The sequence below is a fragment of the Rhinoraja longicauda genome, chromosome 11, assembly GCF_053455715.1.
Source record: "Rhinoraja longicauda isolate Sanriku21f chromosome 11, sRhiLon1.1, whole genome shotgun sequence".
In the NCBI taxonomy this organism is placed as follows: domain Eukaryota; kingdom Metazoa; phylum Chordata; class Chondrichthyes; order Rajiformes; family Arhynchobatidae; genus Rhinoraja; species Rhinoraja longicauda.
The window spans coordinates 19,730,695-19,736,694 of record NC_135963.1 but is presented as its reverse complement, the minus strand read 5'-3'; positions in this window follow the sequence as shown (position 1 = coordinate 19,736,694).

Genomic DNA, 6,000 nt, shown 5'->3' with positions numbered 1-6,000 from the left:
CTTGAAGGGCCAAATGGCCTACTTCTGCACCTATTTTTCTATGTTTCTATGTTTCTATAATCAATCTCATAAGATCAAGAACATGCATTTTCATGTTCAGCCTAAAGAACATACTAGGAATTATGGAAGAAAATGAAGGCAATGGTCCAGGGCTTTCAGTGGAAATATAAATACTATGAACAAAATAACTCTCTTTGTACTTTTTACCACAGCTCCTCTATACCCAAAATTCTCTCGGGGGAAACGTTTCCAAGCATCCATGCACTTCTCTTGATAGGACGTTGCACTGTCTGGCCGCTTGTGCATATCGTGAGAGGGTGAAGCACTGTGTTCATTGTAGCAACTTCCTGCGCTATATTTTTTTATGTATCTGTTCAAAGAGAAATATCAACTTATTTTTATTGTACCAACATTGACATGGAAATAAAAATCTTTTTATTTTCCATCATATTTTCATACTAGATACAGTGTGGGTATTAGAGTCGTAGAGTCATACAGCATGGAAACAGGTCCTTCAGCTCAACTTTCCCATGCTGACCAAGATGCCCCATCTACACTAGTCCCACCTGCCGACAATAGACAATAGACAATAGGTGCAGGAGTAGGCCATTCGTCCCTTCGATCCAGCACCGCCATTCAATGTGATCATGGCTGATCATTCTCAATCAGTACCCCGTTCCTGCCTTCTCCCCATACCCCTGACTCCGCTATCCTTAAGAGCTCTATCTAGCTCTCTCTTGATAGCATTCAGAGAATTGGCCTCCACTGCCTTCTGAGGCAGAGAATTCCACAGATACACAACTCTCTGACTGAAAAGGGTTTTCCTCATCTCCGTTCTAAATGGCCTACCCCTTATTCTTAAACTGTGGCCCCTGGTTCTGGACTCCCCCAACATTGGGAATATGTTTCTTGCCTCTAAAGTGTCCAACCCCTTAATAATCTTATACGTTTCGATAAGAATCTTATACGCATTTGGCCCATATCCCTTTAAACTTGTCCTATCCATTAACCTGTCCAAATGTCTTTTAAATGTTGATATAGTACTCTGGCAGCTCGTTCCATATCCCCACCGCCCTCTATTTGAAAAAGTTACCGCACAGGCTCCTATTAAATCTCTCCCCTATCACCTTAAACTTAATATCCACTGGTTCTTGATTCCCCGACCCTGGGTAAAGGACGGTGTGCATTTACCCTATCTATTCCCCTCATGAATTTATATACCTCCATAACATCACCCCTCGTCATCCTTCGCTCCAAGGAATAAAGTCCTAGCCTGCCCAACCTCTCCCTATAGCTCAGGCCGTCAAGTCCTGGCAACATCCTCACATCCCCGTACTCTGGATATTGTAATCATTATAAACTTATGACATTTCTTGGGCTTTTAAGATTTGATTTACATTATTAAGGGCTGAAATCATTCTGTGCTGCAAATAAACTTTCTCAATGTCATAAGATATGGGGACCGTATAAACATCAAACTGATGAGCAGGAGTGTATTGTGTACCTGGCCAGAAACGTGTCACCTGCCTTATTCAAGTCAGTGCCAAACAAGAGCCCTACCTGAGGAACATGTGGTTATTCATTCGGACCCTAAAAACTGCTTCAGATCTCCCCTCCAACATCGGTTTGCCCGGGCACGGTTTCCGTCATCCCTAGTTACTGTAGACTTTGTAAAAGATGCAGCAAGGATCACCTGCAGTCAGGATTTCATTTCCCTCCATTCTCTGCACTCTTTCCATTCCTATGCCCATCCAAAAATCTCTAAAATGCCACCATCGTATCCGCCTCAACTACAACCACCATCACCGTGTTCCAGGCACTCACCACCCCTTTGTGTGTGAAAAAACCCGCCTTGCACATCTCCTTTAAACTTTGCCCCTTCCCATCACCCACTCTAGTATTTGATTTTTCCATCCTGAGAAAGAGGTTCTAACCGTGTACCCAGTCATAAGTTGATTAGAAGCAGAAGTAAGGGCACTCGGCCCAACGAGAGTCTACTCCACCATTCAATTATGGTTGATCTATCTTTCCCTCTTAACCCCATTCTCCTGCATTCTCTCTGTAACCCTTGACACCCTTACCAATGAAGTATCTGTCAACCTCCACCTTAAAAAGTACCCAATGTCTTGGCCTCCACAGCCGTCTGCGGCAATGAATTCTACAGATTGTCCACAGTTATCCAGTCAGACGGTACGTGTGCAATTCGAATGACCCCTTCTTTATAAGCCATTTCAAAAGTGGTCTAAATCCCTTGCTCAATCTCTGCTTCCAGCTTGCAATTGCACAGGAATGCAACGACGGAGAAACAACCAAATCTCGGCAATTAAGAAATACACCTTAAGAAGTGACCATAATGCACCGCAGCAGGTCTGCACTCACTGACATTTGTTAGTTCTTTATTTTTCCCTGACATTCAAAGGTTTGGTCGATCAGTTTCTGGAAATGCAGGCTGACCGCAGGCATGGCCACCATCGCCTCTGCCACCCTCTTGAACAACGGGACTAATAGCATATCTCCCTAACTAACTAACCCATGTGATTGAAGAGAAAACCAGAGGAATGATGAGCAAGGAATTGAGGCAAATTGTGTAAAACTGTTGTCGATAATTTAGTTTAGAAATACAGCATCGAAACAGGCCCTTCCGGCCCACCAAGTCCATTGATCACCCGATCACACTACTTCTGTGTTATCCCACTTTCTTATTCACTCCCTGCACAACAAGGGGCAATTTGCAGGGACCAATCAACCTTCAAACACGCACGTCTATTGGATGTGGGAGAAAACCGGAGCACACGGAGGAAACCCATGCGATCACAGGGAGAACATGCAAACTCTGCACAGACTTCACCCATGGTCAGGATTGCACTCGGAACTCTGGCGCTGTGAGGCAGCAGCTCTACCAGTTGCACCACGGTGCTGTGTACAACAAAAATGTACAACAAAATATAAGAGGATCTTAATAAACTTCTGAATGGGCATCTTACTACCAAATTAACTTCAATGTGGGGAACTATGAGACAGTCATTAAGAATAATAAAGGTGTGCCTCATTGACGTAGAGTAACAGAGGCACCTTGAGGTTCCGATTAACAAATCTCAAAGTGACAACACAAGTTAGCAGGGCCATAGAAAAGCAAACAAAAGGCAAATCGAAAGGTGGGGGGGGGGGGGGGGGGGGGGAGAATGGGATGAGAAAAATGCTAAAGATGGACACAAAGTGATGGAGTAACTCAGCGAGTCAGGCAGCATCTCTGACGAAAAAGGATATGTGGCATTTCGGGTCAGGACCATTCTTCAGACTTATCCTTTTTCTCCAGAGATGGTGCCTGACCCGTTGAGTTACTCCAGCACTTTGTGTCTATATTTGGTATAAACCACCATCTGCAGTTCTTTGCTTCTACATTCTAAGAAAAAAGCTACATGTTTTTAGATAAATGTCTTTAGATTTTTCCTTTGAAACAACCAGCAAGTAGTAAGGTTTGCTTACTCCTTCTTGCAAGGTGATACTGCAGAGTTTCATATTTTCTGTTCCTGTGACAATGAAGTTGAGTGGCAAGAATGTGTCATTAAAAAGCTTTTTTACTTTGCTGAATACTGTCTCTAATATTTGGCAACACATCTGTTTCTCACAGCTCAACCCACGGTCAAGCAAGAGTGCTGTTGTGGAGATTATCCAACAATTTATAATTCATGATGAATGCCCTCCGCAGAATAAGCTGCTTGCTCCTTTACATGCAAGTAATCGTACAAATAATGACTTGCTGTTATATTTCCAGAAGATTTTTGACCAATATTTTAACTCTCAATGCATGGAACTTGAGGGCTATTAATGTTCAAGCATATAAATCAACAATAAGAATCCACATTCAAGTTAATACCTTTCTTGACATTTTTCCAGCTTCCCCAAGATTTCCACAGAGTCAGCAATCGTAGCGGACACAACCTGAACAAGGAAGTTAAGCTGATTAAATGTGTTCATCCTCTCGCTTCCCGATCTTGCCCTTTGTCTCTCAGTCGCAAAACGCACCCTTCAGACTTGGTGCAATTGTGATATCATGTCACGCCACTCAAAGGAACATTAATATCGTTTCAGAAATGCAAGTAGAATCTGTTTTCATTTACCGAGTGTCAATGGGAAATGCAGAAGTGTTCAAATGGTTTCGATTTTGGCACCGTGTAACATTTCAATAAAAATAGCACCTTTCTACACAATTTATTTTTATATGGCATTGTCAGCAAAAAAAAACAAGTCGTAAAATCATATCACCAGAGCCGGCTTTCTGCAAACCACATGCTATTAACTATTTTATTCAACCTCCTGAAGAAGTTGGAAAGGGGCAGAGCATGTTTGTGAAACATTGCTTTTCTGACAAAAATTCTGTAACCAGTAGTTCACTGCAGAGGTCAGTGCTGGGACCCATAAAAATAAATTACTTGGATGAGAATGTAGGTGGTGCGATCAGAAAGTTTGCTGATGACACAAAAATTGGCAGCCTATGGATAGTGAAGGTTGTTTTCCAAGGTTACAGTTGGACACATCAGTGGCGGATGGAGTTTAATCCAGACAAGTGGGAGATAATATATTTTGGGATGTCAAATATTGGCAGGACATGTGCCGTAAATAGCAGGAACCTCAAGCGTACTGATATGCAGGGAGATGGAAGCTGGAAAGGGTGCAGGGAAGATTTATGAGGATGTTGCCAGGACACAAAGGCCTGAGCTACAGGCAGAAGTTAAGCAGACTAGGGCTCTGTTACTTGGAGCACTGGAGGATGAAGGGTCATCTTATAGAGGTGTACAAAATCATGAAAGGAATAGATTGGGTAGACGCATAGTCTCATGCCCAGAGTAGGGGAATCTAGAACTAAAAGGCATAGGTTTAAGGAGCGAGGGGGAAAAGATTTAATAGGAACCTGAGGGGTAACCTTTTCACACAGAGGGTGATGGGTGTATGAAACTAGCTGCTGGAGGAGGTAGTTGAGTCAGGTAGTATCTCAATGTTTAAGAAACATTTGGACAGGTACATGGATTGGACAGATTTAGAGGAATATGGGCCATGCACAAGCAGGTGGGACTGGTGTAGATGGGACATATTGGTCGGTGTGGGTGTTGGGCCGAAGGGCCCGTTTCCACATTGTACGACTCTATGAGATCTTGGGGTGCAAACTCATATTTTCCAGAAAATAGTGACACAGGTGGATGGGGTAGTGAAGAAGGCATTTGGCAAGCTTGCTTTTATAGGCCGAGGCATTGAGTACAAGAATCATAATTAAATTTGTGCAACTGTACAAAATGTTGGTTACATAACACTTGGAGTGTTATGTCCAGTTCTGATCGCCACTCTACAGGAAGGATGTGGTAGCATTAGAGAGAGCACAGAAGAAATTCGCCAAGCTGTTGCCTGGAATGGAGGGCTTTAGTTACAAAGAGAGATTGATAGGCCGAGTTTCCTCTTGCTGGAGTGTAGATGGTCGAGAGATTACCCCTAAAGGAGCTTTTTTGTTTTGAGATTATGAGGGGCATCGATAGGATAATGGTCCGTATTTTTATTGGGATAAGGAAACTACAGGGCATATGTTAAAGGTGAAAGGAAATAAATTTACAGGAGATCTGAGGGGCAACTTTTTTTGCTGAGAATGCTGGTTTTATGGAACAAGGAGCCAGAGGAGATAATGAGGACAGAAAAAATCACAATGTTTGAAAGGGTATTTGAATAGGGAAGGAGGGGTACAGGCCTGATGCAGGCAAATGGAATTAGCTTAGAGAAGCATTACTGTCGGCATGGGCGAGTTGGGTCAAAGGGCAAACTTCTCTGCTGTACACTCCATGTCCATGACCAAGTAAAAAATCCGTGTCAATGTTCCCTGAACAAAAAATTGTATTTCTACAGATTGCAGAAGGCCATTAGCTTATTGTCTGCCGCTGGCAACTCCAGAGCACCAGTGAGGTGGTGTGTAATTACTGTGGAGTGAAAATAGAGTAGGGTTACCGCAAATTATTT